This window comes from Lissotriton helveticus, chromosome 7 (assembly GCF_964261635.1).
Source record: "Lissotriton helveticus chromosome 7, aLisHel1.1, whole genome shotgun sequence".
In the NCBI taxonomy this organism is placed as follows: Eukaryota; Metazoa; Chordata; class Amphibia; order Caudata; family Salamandridae; genus Lissotriton; species Lissotriton helveticus.
This window is the reverse complement of record NC_136068.1, coordinates 37,244,373-37,262,514: the sequence shown is the minus strand read 5'-3', so window position 1 is coordinate 37,262,514 and position 18,142 is coordinate 37,244,373.

The window sequence follows — 18,142 nt, the reverse complement described above, 5'->3', positions numbered from 1 at the left end:
GCAACCTGACTAACGTGATCTTTCATGATCATAGTTTGGTCTAGGCGTACCCCCAAATTTTTGATGGTTTGTTTGGGCGCTGGGACAGGTCCAAGCTCGGTTGGCCACCATTCCGGGGACCAGAGCAGGGTGGCCCCTCCAAACAACATGACCTCAGTTTTGGTCACGTTGCATTGGAGGAAGTTCTGGGCCATCCATCCGGCCACCGCTCTCATACCGTCTTGGAAGGATTGCATGACTGCGGGAGTAATGGTTTGAAAGGGGAAAAGCAGCTGAGTATCGTCAGCATAGGAGATTGGTGAAAACCCGTGAGATCTAGTGATCTTTGCCAGGGGGGCCACGTATACGTTAAATAACGTAGGGCTTAGGCATGAGCCCTGTGGCACCCCCTTGGTGAGCTTCCTGCAGACAGATTTGTAGGAGCCTAATTTGACGCCTTGTTGTCTGCCCTCAAGGAAGCTTTCCAGCCACGCAAGGGCGGTCCCTTCTACTCCAGCTCCCTTCAGCCGGCCGAGAAGAACCTCATGCGACACCGTGTCGAAGGCAGCGGACAAATCCAATAGCACCAGAATCACTGAGCTCCCTCTGTCAAGTGACATTCTGATGTTATCTGTCACTGACAGAAGGGCTGATTCGGTGCTATGGTTGGGCCTAAAACCAGATTGTGAGTGGTCTAGGCCGCCCGCTGCCTCGATGTAGTTGGACAGGTGTGCGTTGACATGTTTCTCGGCCATCTTGCTGTAATATGGTAGAAGGGAGATAGGACGGAGGTTGGAAAGCTCCGTCCATGGAAGGGCCGCATTCTTGCGGATTGGGTTCACCACTGCTCTTTTCCATTCAGTTGGTACTTTTCCCTCTTTAAGAGACTGGTTGATAATATCCTGAATGTAGGGGACTAACAGGGTACGAAGGGGGGTTAAGATTTTAACAGGAATAAGGTCATCCGGAGATCCAGATTTGACTTGGGTCATTATTGTATCAAGCTCTTCAGTGTTAATAGGAGGGAATGTAGTTAAGGTAAGGTTTATATTCTCATTGAGAGTGGAGGCATTTTGGGAATTGCTGTTCGGCTGGGATCCTAGGATTTTTCCATAAATGGATTCTATTTTATTCTCAAAGTAAGATGACACTTCTTCACATAAACTTTGTGAGAAATCATCTGGGCATATACATGCCGTAGGTTTTACAAAAGTGTCAAGAATCCTATATAGTTCTCTGGGAGAGTGATCAGCTTCCATAAGCTGTTGGGCGATGTTGTTTTTTCGGGCAGCCTTGATGTGTTTGTAATAATTGGCTTGGGCTGCACGATGTGCCTTTTTATTATCTTCAGAGTGTGATTTCCTCCATCTCTTCTCTATCCTTCTACATTCTTGCTTTTCTTTTCTTAGGGCCTCGGTGTACCATTTTTCCTGTTTAGCCACAGGAAATTGTCTGAATGTTTTCATAGGGGCAATTTTATCAATGGCTACCGTCAGAGTTTGATGAAGCACGGTTAGCTTTTGTTCTACTTTGTCAATATCTCTGATCTCGGGTTTTTCCCACGCCTTTTCTAGCGCATCCAGTGTAAGTTTGTGCCACTGTCTGCGTGTGGTAGATGGGAGGGAGTTCTTTGGGGGACCTTTATTAACTTTAAAAATGGTAAACTGCAATAAAAAGTGATCTGACCAGTGGACTTGAATAGGTTTGTGACACAATATGTTGTCGAAGTTGGTGTATATTAAGTCGATACAATGACCGCCTTCGTGGGTGGGATCCTGATTCTTTTGTGTAAGACCGATAGTTGTCATATCAGTCGCCAAATTTTTTGTCCCTGTGGATTCACATTGGTCAGTGTGGATGTTAAAATCTCCAAGGAGAAGAAAGTCTTCATTGGCCCGCATGTGAGGGCCAAGTATCTCTAAAAGAGATGTAGAGAAACTGGGGCATGGAAGAGGTGGTCGGTAAACAAGTGCACCTTTAATGGTCTTTCTATTGGGGAGAATATTTCTAAAAACCATTGTTTCCATATCTCTGCAACATTGTCTATCTAAAACATCCAATTTAATAAACTCTTTGTAAATTATAGCGACGCCCCCGCCAGTTTTATCAGGGCGGTCGGAGTGATGAAGTTTGTATCCCATAGGTACTCCCAGAGTAATGGCAGATACCGTATGGGGTTTTAACCAAGTTTCAGTAATGAAACATAGGTCTGGGGCCAGGGAATGTAATAGGTCCCAAATCTCAGTTTGGTGTTTAGGCATTGAACGAACATTCATAAGGATGCATTGCAAGTCAGTGAAAGATTTACGAGGTTCATGGGAGTTGTTTAAATACATTGAGGTATAATGACATTTGTTGCACGAGAACGGGCCATTAAAACAGGATCTGTTACCCTCTGCAATACATGGGGCAGAGAGTTGCCTCAATGAAGTCAGGAATGTGGGATCATACCTGATGTGTTTGTCAGCGCGATGGGGTAGCATGATGTAAGATTCCCGCCCCGTCGCCACGTCCTGACGCGGACGGGCGCAGACGGGCAGCTCTTTGGCTGGTCTTCGGCTGAGATGAGGCTGCGCGCAATCGCTGCGCGCTTCCTGTAAGGCGATGGCTAAATAGCCCCCAGTAGAGCACTAGAGCGCTGACCGCTCCCGGAAGTGCCTGGCCCTCACCTGTCCGCCCTCCGCACAACGGTAATGAATTACCGAGTCGGACCGAGGCGGGCAGGCACAGGAATCGAGACCAGCACTCCGGATGGAATTTAAAATAGTATTAAACAATTTACGTGTGGCACACTCTCTAAAATCGTGCACAAAAGATTTTGTAAAAGATAAGTTTAAAAAGCGCTATTATTCTGCAAACGCTCTTCCGTTTTCAGTGTGGGTTTGCCAGCTCTTCCAGTAGCCAGCAAGCGGAGTGGGACACTGCCACTGTCTTCCCCCGCAGCTGCGCTAACCTAATGCTCCGCCTAAATAGCCCCCAGTAGAGCACTAGAGCGCTGACCGCTCCCGGAAGTGCCTGGCCCTCACCTGTCCGCCCTCCGCACAACGGTAATGAATTACCGAGTCGGACCGAGGCGGGCAGGCACAGGAATCGAGACCAGCACTCCGGATGGAATTTAAAATAGTATTAAACAATTTACGTGTGGCACACTCTCTAAAATCGTGCACAAAAGATTTTGTAAAAGATAAGTTTAAAAAGCGCTATTATTCTGCAAACGCTCTTCCGTTTTCAGTGTGGGTTTGCCAGCTCTTCCAGTAGCCAGCAAGCGGAGTGGGACACTGCCACTGTCTTCCCCCGCAGCTGCGCTAACCTAATGCTCCGCCTAAATAGCCCCCAGTAGAGCACTAGAGCGCTGACCGCTCCCGGAAGTGCCTGGCCCTCACCTGTCCGCCCTCCGCACAACGGTAATGAATTACCGAGTCGGACCGAGGCGGGCAGGCACAGGAATCGAGACCAGCACTTCGGATGGAATTTAAAATAGTATTAAACAATTTACGTGTGGCACACTCTCTAAAATCGTGCACAAAAGATTTTGTAAAAGATAAGTTTAAAAAGCGCTATTATTCTGCAAACGCTCTTCCGTTTTCAGTGTGGGTTTGCCAGCTCTTCCAGTAGCCAGCAAGCGGAGTGGGACACTGCCACTGTCTTCCCCCGCAGCTGCGCTAACCTAATGCTCCGCCTAAATAGCCCCCAGTAGAGCACTAGAGCGCTGACCGCTCCCGGAAGTGCCTGGCCCTCACCTGTCCGCCCTCCGCACAACGGTAATGAATTACCGAGTCGGACCGAGGCGGGCAGGCACAGGAATCGAGACCAGCACTCCGGATGGAATTTAAAATAGTATTAAACAATTTACGTGTGGCACACTCTCTAAAATCGTGCACAAAAGATTTTGTAAAAGATAAGTTTAAAAAGCGCTATTATTCTGCAAACGCTCTTCCGTTTTCAGTGTGGGTTTGCCAGCTCTTCCAGTAGCCAGCAAGCGGAGTGGGACACTGCCACTGTCTTCCCCCGCAGCTGCGCTAACCTAATGCTCCGCCTAAATAGCCCCCAGTAGAGTACTAGAGCGCTGACCGCTCCCGGAAGTGCCTGGCCCTCACCTGTCCGCCCTCCGCACAACGGTAATGAATTACCGAGTCGGACCGAGGCGGGCAGGCACAGGAATCGAGACCAGCACTCCGGATGGAATTTAAAATAGTATTAAACAATTTACGTGTGGCACACTCTCTAAAATCGTGCACAAAAGATTTTGTAAAAGATAAGTTTAAAAAGCGCTATTATTCTGCAAACGCTCTTCCGTTTTCAGTGTGGGTTTGCCAGCTCTTCCAGTAGCCAGCAAGCGGAGTGGGACACTGCCACTGTCTTCCCCCGCAGCTGCGCTAACCTAATGCTCCGCCTAAATAGCCCCCAGTAGAGCACTAGAGCGCTGACCGCTCCCGGAAGTGCCTGGCCCTCACCTGTCCGCCCTCCGCACAACGGTAATGAATTACCGAGTCGGACCGAGGCGGGCAGGCACAGGAATCGAGACCAGCACTCCGGATGGAATTTAAAATAGTATTAAACAATTTACGTGTGGCACACTCTCTAAAATCGTGCACAAAAGATTTTGTAAAAGATAAGTTTAAAAAGCGCTATTATTCTGCAAACGCTCTTCCGTTTTCAGTGTGGGTTTGCCAGCTCTTCCAGTAGCCAGCAAGCGGAGTGGGACACTGCCACTGTCTTCCCCCGCAGCTGCGCTAACCTAATGCTCCGCCTAAATAGCCCCCAGTAGAGCACTAGAGCGCTGACCGCTCCCGGAAGTGCCTGGCCCTCACCTGTCCGCCCTCCGCACAACGGTAATGAATTACCGAGTCGGACCGAGGCGGGCAGGCACAGGAATCGAGACCAGCACTCCGGATGGAATTTAAAATAGTATTAAACAATTTACGTGTGGCACACTCTCTAAAATCGTGCACAAAAGATTTTGTAAAAGATAAGTTTAAAAAGCGCTATTATTCTGCAAACGCTCTTCCGTTTTCAGTGTGGGTTTGCCAGCTCTTCCAGTAGCCAGCAAGCGGAGTGGGACACTGCCACTGTCTTCCCCCGCCCTTTCCCTTTCCTACCAAACATCCATAGGAAGACGCTGGTTCAGGCACTAGTCCTAGGACGGGTGGACTATTGTAATAGTCTACTCATTTCTGCCAACCAGGAACAACTTTGCAGACTGCAGGTGGTACAGAACACCGCGGCAAGACTTATCCTGAATGCTCCCCCCCGCACCCCCTCCCGCCCCCTCCTTTCCCACCTTCACTGGCTCCCAGTGCAACAGCGGATCCAATTTAAACTTTGCTGCATCATGCATAAATGTATCTATGGCTCTGGTCCCAAATATTTGAAGGATATCTTCCTTCCTTACTCACCTGGACGCACTTTACGCTCCAGCAACACTATGTTGCTATACATACCTAAAGTAAACAGAGCAAGACAGGGTGGCCGTGCCCCCTCCCTTAAAGGTCCTATGCTGTGGAATTCCCTCCCTCCCCTGATAAGACAAACTCCTCACCTCTTCAATTTCAGGAAGAAATTGAAAACTTACCTATTCACACAGGACTAATTTAGTTTCCCTTCTGTCTTTTCCGATTTATGGTTTTGCCTAATTCACCCAGAAGCCACGCGCGGAGATACCCCTTCGGGGCTGATTCTCGCGCGTTACAAGACTATAAATAAATAAATAAATAAACGACTCCAGTCCATAAATTGGTTCCAGGCGATTGGGTCGTAATCAAGAAGCATACTAATTCAAATTGCCTTGCACCGAAGTGGGGACAACAACGCCAAGTGATACTGGTGACCACGACAGCGGTGAAGTGTGCCGGCGTTCCGAGGTGGATCCATGCCAGTCATACCAAGAAGGTGATCAGAGACGAGAAGGCTGACGCTGAAGGTCGTCCAGCTGAGGGGTCTCCAGACGTAGGTCCTGAAGGAGCTGATGACGAACAACCAAGCACCAGTCAAGATGAGTGGATACCCATAATCGACTTAACTGATGACCCAATCAGAACAAGAAGTCAAACCTACGCAGACAGAGAGTGGAATAGTGAGGAAGAGACAGGAATAGGAGAAGACCCTCAGATTATTGAGATTCACGTCAAGCCTGAGGAAGAAGAAGAGCAGACAGGGACAGAGCAAGTAATCGACACACCTCCACAAACTCCTGAGCTTGAAAAGGGACAGACAGAAATTAGGGCGAAGGTTCAAGCGGAAGAAAATCAAAGGTTCAAAGTGCTTGAACAGGACCAGATAGAATTAGAAGAACGTGTTCAGGATACAGAAATTAGAACATCCAAAAGCCAAAATCAGTACACACCTGAACAAGGTCAGCTTAGCGACCAGGCAGAAGAAATAGAAGCAAGACCTGGGATTAGACATACAGGAAGGGAAGAAACAGAAGCAGACGTGCCACACACAAACGAAAATAAAAGAGCATTAGAAGAAAGCCAAACCACAGTGCCAGTTAAAAGACTCAAGAAAAAGAAAAATATCGAACCCAGATATATTAAGAGATTGAGACTGAGACTAAAAACAGTAGAAGAAAAACTTGAAGAAAGAAGGAAAAGTTCTCGTATAGCAGAGCAAACTGGAGATAGCTCTAAAAGAAGAAGTGATCGAATAAAAAGACTGAACGAAAAATATCAGGATCCTGAATGGACTTATTTGATATTGGAGGAATTTGAGGATCTTGATATAACTGACGAAAGTGATGAAGAACAGACAGCTGATCAGTCTACCGAAGAAGACGAACCAACCTGAAATTGCTCAGCGTAAGCTACCTGTGCAAAGTTACAAAGAGGGGTTGGCAAACTTCTGTTAAGCAGAAATGTCTGATTCAAATGTGAATGGAAGACCTAGACGTAATTGGTGTAAAACATGCTGTAAAGTATGTATATGTAGCATAGTCATAGTATTAATATTATGGATAGGACTAACAGTTTTTATTCCTTATATGGTGAGCAAAAGTACTAATACTGACACTACAGAGACTGTGACGAAAAATGCTGAAGAACTGACAACACGAAGTGTAGAAAGACGGGAGAAAGCACTTAGCCTCAGACAAACAAAATCGGACTTAGAAGCATCAGATGAGGGAGGACTACATTATCATGGAATTAAGAACCAGACTCATTTAAATGTATTCGCTAACCTTTTAGTACGTTACGTAGAAACTATGGAGATAGAAGACTGCTATGTCTGCATGAAGCTACCTACTTCTGTAGCTGAAGGCGTGACTTATCATCACCTACCCTTGACTTATGGAATCTCTTGTAGTATTTTAGCTAGCTTATTCTACAAAAGAGGACCGTTACAGTACTATTACTCGAACTCAGACGTGATATTTTCTGAACTTCCCATTCGTGGAAATCTGAATCCTGTACATGCTAAAAGTGACGTTACCCGTTATATGGGAGAATACTTTCTGACTATAGGTACCATAGACTTAAATGAAGCACACAGAGATAACCTGACCTGTTCATTACATGAACAAGAGAAAATGTTTCTAAACATGGCAGAGAAAAGAAGGCAGAGTTTCCAAAGAAAGGCAAATGATAAGAGACAGAAAACTCCTAAATGGGCTGAAAACATGGAAAGCACCTCAAATGGTGGGAGTGCTCCTGCTTTGTTGCTGGATTTCGAAAGGAAGGGGAAACTCTGTCTTCATCGCGAAAAGACTAGTTATTATAATAACATTTTCATTGGTTCCAGTCAATGTGAACACAATTACAAGGTAATTGGAGGTTGGGGTTTCAAAAATGTGTCAGAACCTGTGTTTCCCGGAATTTATCATATATGTGGAAACAAGGCTTATTTTAAATTGCCAGATCACTGGTATGGAAGCTGCTACTTTGGCATTGTCTTCCCGAAAATATACCATGTGAATGAAATTGCTGGAAGCAATGAAAACACTAATGGCTTAGTGCGTAGTAAAAGAGAAAGCGTTGGTGAAATAATGGGTAGTATTTTTAGTGCACTGATACCTGGAGTGGGAGTGGTTCTGAACACACACAGAATTTGCAAATTGTCAACAATAGTGGATCTGTTGTCTACTGACACAGCTCATGGATTTCTGTTGGTCAATACCGAAATGGTTGCGATCAGATCAATGGTTTTACAGAACAGACTTGCTCTTGACACCTTATTAGCGAAGGAGGGCGGAGTCTGCCGGATGTTGAAAGCGCAACATTGTTGCACTTACATACTGGACAAAAGTGTGCAAATCCAAAGGTATGTAAGGAACATTACAAATATGGAAAAGGAACGCAAACCACTGGAGGTTGACAGTGCCTGGAAGAGACTTACTGATGATCTCTCCTCTGTAGGTCATTGGTTTTCTAATTTAGGTAAAAATTTCTTGTTTAAGGTACTGATGCCAATTGGAGTAATAGGTTTCATCATATTTCTCATATTTGTCTGTTGCAAATGTCGCAAACACCAAAAGAAGTACACTGTGAATAAGAGAGGTGTGAAAAGGAGTGTGGATGAACTTTAATTGGAAGAATTGAATAATCAGATTTACAAAAGGGTGAAAAATTCTCACCCTAATAAAGATGTGAAAGAGAAATTGAATCGAATACTGGAAGAGATTGAGATGAACAAAGTGTGAGAAAAGTTGGCATCTGATTCCATTAGTTGTGCTGATAGTAAATATCATCAAAGAGGGGATTGATGGAGCAAGAATTCGCACGTTACGCGGCTTGCTCGTACTCAAGAACCTCGAATAATCTATAACCATGTAATTCAATCTGTTCGTTTTACTAATTTCCCTTTATTTTTTACATTTAGGGTGTCCTAGTGATGCTTGCCTATGTGTTTACTAACTCAATAGCTCTTGTTCCTAAAATGGCCGCTGCTTGGCGGGTTTTCCTCTGCGCATGCGTTAGTCACACTCACGTGACGTGACGTACTTGCAGTTTTGGTGGGAATCTTTGCGCTTGCGCACTTGCTCCTAAGATGGCTGTCTGTGTATTCACATGGTGTAGCTTGCGCGGATGTTTTTATGTTGTTGTCTGTTTGCACTAATGATACACGCAATAGTATATTTTAAGTAAAGGGGTATAGAGTAGCTATTCCTGGTAGAGAGTGAATTCATTTATTTCTGTGTTTTAATTTGTTTTCGCTTACTTTTCATGTACCGCGATATTGGGGGTCTGAGGGAGACGCGAGCCATCTTGAAAGTCTCTACTGCGCATGTCACCCTGGCAGAGAGAAGGCAACCTTGAACAGTGGAACTCAGCCAGCTGGCAGTCACAGTCAAGATGCTCCTGAGAACACGACCTGCGACCCAGCAGGATGGAGTTGACTGTACAGAAACTGTAACATTTGTTAATTTTCCATTGTATTCCAAGGATTGTCTCATGAGAACCCCAAAATCACTAGGCGGTCCCAGAAAATGTAAATTTAGGCTTGTAGAAGTTTGTTCTGATTGGTGTGCTGACCTATCCTACTTGGGGACCAATCGAAATTGGGGATTCTGACACTTGCAACATTTGGGGGGTGGTACACTGACCCGAAAACAGTATAACTAGCCTAGGTTTAGCTAGAGAAATTGTCCGACTTGTCCGAATAGCTGACCTGTCACTGACCCAACGCACTCAATAGGTGACTGAATACAGAGCGCTGCGGAGCACTCTGTCCGAAATATAACATAGACTCTGGAGGTTTTACTAAACCTTAAGTGCTGGCGGAGCACTTTGCTGGGGAGTTCGCTAACCCAATTCAGGGTTCTGGCCGATAGCTGCAGAGAGGGTGGAGCGCAGGCGTTGCTTCCAAACTGCGGGTGCTGGTCGTGCCTTGGTGGTCCTGTCCTGATCCTAATCTGGGTTTCCTGTCCTGTCCTGGGGTGTCCATTCTGCACCTGCTGTCCCATTGATGACTGTCCTTCCTTGGGGTTATTCCTGTCCTTGACTGATCCGTGGCCAGGGTTGGTCTTCACACCATTCTAGGTAAATATATAGTGCTGAAACTCTATATTGCACCTTTCTATTTTCTGTCTTTGCTTTAATAAAGACATACCTTTGCGCATATATTGATTTCCATGCTTTTTGCATCTCTGAATGAACAAGTCATACATGAAATTGTCGTTATTCTAGCATGTTCCATTTTTCTTACCCATCCTTAGTAAACTTCTTCTAAGTTTATGAAACATAGATGTTCTTTGTGTTTTTCCATTCTTTTAGTCAAAGCAAATGATTGCACCAGTTTATTAGTTTTGTCTATCTGCATTTACCTATAGTTCCTCTTTATGGGGAAATTATTTTACTGTGACATTCTAGTATGCTCTTTATTCGTTCCCGTCTTTCCAAGACTAAGTTTAAAATCTGAAACTGCTGCTTAGCATGTTCCCTGTTCTTACCCTCCTTTAGACTCATAAATGGTTGCCCTGATTTATTTTATAGATAGCTATGTGCTCTTTGTTATTTTGGTAATTGATTGTTTGCTTGTAATAAATTTCATGCTTTCCCAATCTGAAATTTAGATAAAACCTTTAAAACTTCCCAGTAGTCTGTGGTTATTATGATACTTTATTCTTTATTCGGTAAAATTGCTCACCATAAAAGACAACAATATACATTTTAAAATACATTTCATCAAGATAGTACTAACAGCAACAAGGGATAACCATAATTAAAATATAACTGAGCACAATCACAATTAATAAGACCACGGGCAAAGGTACTCCGGACACTCAGAGTAGGTGGCTTCAGTTAACTCCGCTCTGAGTAGATAGTGGCCTGGCAATCATTCCCAGAGATCTTGATCTAGTAAGCCAGGCACTACTTAAAAACTTTGCCACCCCGCATATCAATGAGGTAGATGATAGATCCGTTGAAATCACTCGTAGGGCCGAACGATGGCACCTCATCCCCAGTCCTTTACAAACTGGTTTCAGCCAGTTTTTCCGAGCCACTTTATACGCGGGGCAGGCAAAAAAGAGATGGGCCACAGACTCTTTAGGAGCCGCACAACCGGGACAAGAACGTGAGGGGCCGACCTGATTGGACCATCTTGAAGTAAATTCGTGTACCGGGAGGGTGCCGTACCTTAATTTTAAAAAGAGGGCCCTGTCTAGCGGCTTGGTTATAAGGTCAAAGAAGGGTTCAAGTTTCCTTGCCCACTTAAACTCAAGAAAACACTCAGTAAGTGAACCCCCTGTTATACTGCGTGATGCTTCGGCCTGAACCCAATCCCAATATAGTTTCTTGATCACCATTTTGGGCGGGGGAGCTTGGGACTCCCATACATCTCTCAAACCCAATTGAGAGACTAATAGCCTCACATTTTTCAACCAGCCAATTTTGTGCCCTGTATCTAGTAAAATTAGGTCATCCAGACCTTCGTCATATTTGGCCAGCTCCTTAGTCCTTCTTAGGCGGACCCAAAAGAGCAGTGGGCGCAGCCTCACTATATCCTTTAAGGCACGTCTACCAAGGTCTAACCGCAGGGGGATCAGCGGGGTGGAGACAGGGAGGGCCACCACATCTCTCAAAACTTATTTTCTGCTAAGGTTAGCTCATTAACATTGTCGAACCCCCATAATTCGGAGCCGTATAGTGCAGCCGGGAGTATCTGGCCCTCATAGATGGCCATTACCGGAGACACTGGTTTACTAATAGATGCCCGGTACTCTCGCAAGGTCACCCCCGAGACTCTTTTATGGCCCAATAGCATTTTAGCCAGGTGATCCTTCCAGGTCATTCGGCTATTTATCCGGACCCCTAAATAGTCGAATGCCTCGACCAACTCCAGGGGGGTCCCGTTAAGCAGAAAATTATTTTTAAAATTTTTGGAGGGCGAAAAGGCCATCAGTTTGGTTTTGGTGGTATTGATGGTTAGGCCTCTATCTGTACAAAATGAGGTGAATCGCTGCAAAAGTTTTTGCAGGCCTATCGGGGATTTAGCTATCAGTAAGGTATCATCAGCGAAGAGCAGAGTCTGAATCTTTTCCCCTGCCAGGGTTGGGGCATCCGTCTCTTCTCCTCTCAGATGGTCCACCACTCCATTCACAAACAAGGAGAAGAGAGTCGGGGCCATGACACACCCTTGACGGACTCCACTCCTCACTGGTACCCTGTCTGTCAGTTGGCCCTGTGTACCCCATCTGATCCTAGCATATGTCCCCTCATGGAGTCTTACAATTAGTCTCAAGAGTGAGCCAGGGAAGCCCATACTTTCCAGAGTCTCCCACAGTTTTGCACGAGGGACCAGGTCAAAGGCCGTCTTGAGATCTATGAAGGCCATATACAGGCTGCCCTTCTTGATGGTAACTGCCTTCCAATAGATCCCAAACAGACGAAAGACCTGGTCCATCGTGCCCACCCTCTGGCGAAATCCGGCCTGCAGATGAGAGAGAATACATTCCTCCTCCATCCAGTCGCCTACCCTGGAGATAATGACCCTGCCAACCACTTTCTGGATTATGTCTATCAGACTAATCGGTCTGTAGTTGGCAGGGTCATCTCTTGCCCCCTTCTTATACACTGTGACCACCTCGGCACCCTTCCATGAATCTGGCACGGGGTGTCCCTTTACTAACAAATTCATTATGGTAGCTATAAGATTGGCCCAGGCCAGGGGTTCAGCGATCAGAAGGTCCCCAGGGATCCCATCCGGCCCAGCTGCCTTCTTAGGGGTCAAGTGTTTAATTGCTGCCACTACTTCAGAGGCCGTGAATAAGCACTCAGTCTCCCCGCCAGGTACCCTTCCCTCCCCACAAGCAACCAAGGGGCCAGTTGTATCTTCACTGCCGCCATATAGAGCTGAGAAGTGATTAAACCATTGCAGGCTAGTTATATGGGTTGCTAAAGGCTGGGTTTTACCCTGCCTAGCTCTATTGATTAAATCCCAAAATAACGTCGAATCCCTCCTGCTCACAGCGTCTGTTATATCCCTCCAGTGCTCCTCCTCCCAATCGCGCTTTGCCAGTGCTATTGCTCTCAAGTACTCCCTCCTGGCCGCTCTAACCAGAGTAGGATTCCTTGAGAGCAAGGCAACTGACAAACTTTTCCTCTTCCCCTTGCAGTCCGCCGAATACCATGGATTGCTGGAGTTGGGGGGGGACCTGTTTGGTCTAGAGGTTTTCCTTTTAGAGGTAAAATAGTGACTCACTTGGTCTATCATGCCTTTGTAAGCAGAATCGAGGCTTGAGGAAAGGTTCGGAAAACTAGCAACCACCCGTTCCATTGCCTCCAAATCCCTGTGCAGGTCTTCGATGGTAGATTTAATGGTCCCTAGTTGGTCTACATTTAACTGAGCCTTATCCCATTTCAATCTACGATTGTTTTCGTAAGGGATGATCTCTTTGGTTAATTTCAACGGCGCACTCACCCCTTTCTCTTTACTTTTGCCCCATTTAAACTTGCTGCAAAGCGGGTTATGGTCGCTATCCAGGGTGGGTACCACCTCCATATCAATAAGGTCAAACCACATACTAACGCTCATTAAAATGTAGTCAATTCTGGACGGGGCCGATAGCCTATTAAAAGTCATTGCGCCGGATATGTCAGACCGGGTCCTACCATTGAGGGCTCTTAATTTGTGCTCCCTGGTAAGGGCATTCAATTGGATTGCCCTAGCAGACCATTTCCGAATGGGGGGTACCGTCAAGGGGGGGATAGACCACCTGGAGTCGTCCTCCTCAGTGCTGAGGGGATCATCACCAAGAAGGGGTTCGAACGTACAATTGAAATCACCACCCGCCATAATTCTGGCTGAAGGAGGACAATTAGCTAGAGCAGAATCTAGGCTCATTATGGTTGCTGAAGTATTATCCCCCGCAGCCCCTCTAGCATACACATTAAAAAGTTCAAGCCTAATCCCCTCGATGTGACCCCTAGAAGAAAGGTGCATTAAGTCATTACACTGGGTGTCATTGGAAACCATGTCCCAATCTAGATCAATTCTTAACCAGACTAAAAGACCTCCTGCTGGTCTACCCTTCCCTCTGCTTATCGCTGGGGAAAAGAAAGTAGTATAGCCAGATTTATCAATTGGTAACAGACACCAAGTTTCCTGAAACAGGCAGACATCGAACTTCTCAATGAATGCATGCCATTCAGGGATGTCTAACTTCCTTTTTAGCCCAGCTACATTCCAGGAAATCAGATTTATTACCCGAGGACCCTTGTGCACTGAAGAGGGCCCACCCATGGTCACCCCCCCCAAATCCATACTATTCGTGCGAATTTTTCCCACACAACTAGATTGGTGACTATTACTCACGCAACTAGATTGCCTGAGAGGTACAGAACAGTCAACAGTAATAGACATACCCGGGGCAGCAAGAAGAGCCATATTCGAGTGAATGATATTAGAGTCGTCTGTGGTTACCTCCTGGAAATTGTCACAAATACTTCCTACTTGCTGGGGAACCACTCCTTGTCGACCACATCCCTCCACCTTAGGCTGTAAACATCAATCGCAGTCCTCCATGCCAGTAAGCTGCGAGAACCTATTGAAAGTATCTAAGGGGGTGAAGGGTCTAAGATGCTCCATTGCACTATTGTGGCTTAGGTGATGTCTCTGTGGAATCGTAGACCAACCAAACTGACCATTAGGCTGAAACTGATGCTGGCCATTTACATGATAAGTACTGTTGTAACCAAACTGAGGATTGGGCCTCGGGGCATAAGACTCTTCCCAATGGTTGGGGGGGTAAGAAACCGGCCTCGGGTAAAAATAGGTTAAAGGCCTAGGTGTAATAGAGTTTCCCCCTCCTGCGTATGGCCAGTTTAAAATGTAGTCTACTGCCCGAGGATCTCTAAAATTGACCACCACTAAATCCCCTTCAATGTCTTTCCTTATGTTGCCCAACCAAGGGATCCGTCTGACATGTACAATATCACCATCCACATTTGGGGCTATGGGCCTGAATGTCCTCAACCAATGAATTATTTTATTTTTCAGTTGGGCGTAACCTTCCTTCTTATTTTCTGCTAGTGGGGGAACCCCGGTCATAACTACTACATAGGGCACCGCCTGAGGTGGAATCTCCACATGTGGTACCCTAGTTAAGGGGCCTCTAATGCAACCCCCTTCCCCCTGTCTCTCACTTCTGTTAACTGTAGGAGCTTTTGTCACTGGCCTTTGAGGGCCACCTTCTGTCCCAGATACAGAGATATTCGGGTTCTTTGTGGGGTTTTGTTTATGAATAACAGGCACGACCTTACCCTGATGCTGAGACGACTGTTTAGGCGGCTGGGGTGGAGCAGAGGGGGTAGCAACTGGGGATTTTACAATCTGGTTAGACAAAACCCCAGTGCAAGATTTAGGTTGTATCCCCCCACTCCCCTGGGCCTTGGTCAACGTAGCCATACTATTTATGGCAGCCTCTATTAGGGTCAATCTATTTTCAACTTTCTTAAGACTCTCAGTCACGGGTAGCAGCAGAGACCTCAGTAAAAGTTCGAATTCCCCTACAGATGGAGAAGAGGTCGGTATGTTTGTAGATAAAGGCCCCTGACTGATATCTAAGGCCACTATATTAGGGACCTCAACAAACGGAGTAACCACCGGTGATGATGCCTCAGGTCTTACTGTAGTTGCAACCACCATAGTAGCCCTTACATGTGTTGAGGGTAATTTAGGGCCTTTGCCAAAGTCTAAATGGGAAATTTTAACTTTGCCTTGTCCCACCCTTGATTTCCTTCTTTTTTTATTTGGTGGTGGACCGTGTATCTGGGCTACCACTAGTTGTTTAGATTTCATTGTCTTAGGCTTCGGGGGAACAGCAGTGTGGCATGGAATCTGGGAGGGAGGGTCAATCACAATAGGGTCGAGGAGCATACCAGGGGAAGAGGTGCAGTCACGCAGTAGAAGTGGGAAGCCTTCTTGGCTAACGGTTTCCCTCCCAAGGTCAATTAAGTCCCCCTCGGTGAACAAAGGAACAGGCACAGAGTCAATAAAGGATCTGTTTTTCAAACTTTCGATTGAACGACGCCGCTCAGCCCTGCGTTCGGCCATGGTCAGTTCCTTCTCACCCTCGGACAGTACCTTGGGGAAATAATTGTCTAATGACCCATTGCGAAGTTTACCCTTCTTCCCAGGTGTCCCCTCATCAGATAGGGTAGCCATTAACTAACCTGTAACAGGAACTCACGGAGTAAATTTTAGAGAATGGGCCCAGCCCGGCCTACTCTGGCCTACGAGGGCCTCAGAGGGCCCGCCCTTTGCCCGGGCTTCGCCCCGGGCGCTCCCGCGCGCTCTCGCGCGCTCCCGCGCAGCGTGATTCGCTGGATTATATGGGCGTAAGACTGGAATGAGCTGGGCGGGGCGGTCAGGGAGAGCGGGCCAGGTGACAGGCCGGAGGATTGCCGGGACTCCTGGGAAAGCGAGTCCCGGTTCCTTCGCTCGCAGCCCTGTCTCTCGCCCACTCGCCCAGCTGGTTCCTGTGACTCCTGGGCTCCGGTGGCAGCAACGGCGCAGCGGGACCCGCGAAGCGGGTACCGCAAGTTGTAACTTGTCCTCCCAAACGGCAACAGGAAACAAAGTGCAGCAAACGACCCCAATGGCAATGGAGGGCGGGGATTTTTAAATAGGTGAGCTGGGCGGGGCGGTCAGGGAGAGCGGGCCAGGTGACAGGCCGGAGGATTGCCGGGACTCCTGGGAAAGCGAGTCCCGGTTCCGTCGCTCGCAGCCCTGTCTCTCGCTCACTCGCCCAGCTGGTTCCTGTGACTCCTGGGCTCCGGTGGCAGCAACGGCGCAGCGGGACCCGCGAAGCGGGTACCGCAAGTTGTAACTTGTCCTCCCAAACGGCAACAGGAAACAAAGTGCAGCAAACGACCCCAATGGCAATGGAGGGCGGGGATTTTTAAATAGGTGAGCTGGGCGGGGCGGTCAGGGAGAGCGGGCCAGGTGACAGGCCGGAGGATTGCCGGGACTCCTGGGAAAGCGAGTCCCGGTTCCTTCGCTCGCAGCCCTGTCTCTCGCTCACTCGCCCAGCTGGTTCCTGTGACTCCTGGGCTCCGGTGGCAGCAACGGCGCAGCGGGACCCGCGAAGCGGGTACCGCAAGTTGTAACTTGTCCTCCCAAACGGCAACAGGAAACAAAGTGCAGCAAACGACTGTGGTTATTTTATGAATACAAAGAAATATAAAAGTCGGTATTTGTATTTTGCCTGCCTTTCTTTTACAGCTAGCTCCCTGATCCATTGTGGTCATAGATACCCGTAACGGTGGATTGGTAAGTCGGGTACAGTAGAAATAAATAGGAAGGAATCAGGGTTACTGGTAGTAGAGTGTAAGATCACCCAACTAATGTATAGTGCATTATTGAATTGTATGGGCCCGATACGTGTATGGTAAATCAGTTGGTCGGGTGACCTGCGCGCTCTATCAATGCCAGGTCTAACAGGGGGTCTCTGTAAGTCTGAGGGTTCTGAAGCAGAGGGGGGGTTGTAAGTCTGGGGGCTCAGTGTTAGGGTTCAGCAGCACTGGAGAGTTGGTAAATCCGGGGGGCGGGGGGGAGAGGTCAGTGTTAGAGTTCTGAAGAAGTGGGGGTGTTTGTTAGACGGCAGCTCAGTGTTAGGGTTAAGCGCTGGGGGGGGGGGGTTGTAAGTTCTAGGGTCCTGAAGCGGGGGGGGGGTTGTAAGTCCGGGGGCAGTGTTAGGGTTCTGAAGCAGTGGGGGTGTTTGTAAGTCCAGGGACTCAGTGTTAGGGTTCTGTAGGGGGTGTCTGTATGTCCGGGGGCTCAGTGTTAGGGTTCTGAACCAGTGGGGGGGTCTGTATGTCGGGGGTAGTGTTAGGGTTCTGAAGCAGTGGGGGTGTCTGTAAGTCCGGGGGCTCAGTGATAGGGTTTGGCTGCAGTGGGGTGTCTGTATGTCCGGGGGCTGTGTTAGGGTTCTATAGGGGGTGTCTGTCTGTCCGGGGGCTCAGTCTTAGGTTTCTGTAGGGGATGTCTGTATGTCCGGGGGCTCAGTCTTGGGTTTCTGTAGGGGGTGTCTGTCTGTCCGGGGGCTCAGTCTTAGGGTTCAGCAGCAGTGGGGGTGTCTGTATGTCCGGGGGCTCAGTGGGGGTGTCTGTATGTCCCAGGGGGGGAGGGGGCAGTGTTGGGGTTCAGCAGAGCAGGCTGGGCCCCCCTCACCCCGCAGCTCGGTCCAGCGAGGCCCATCACCGCTGTAATGACCGTGCGGGGGCGG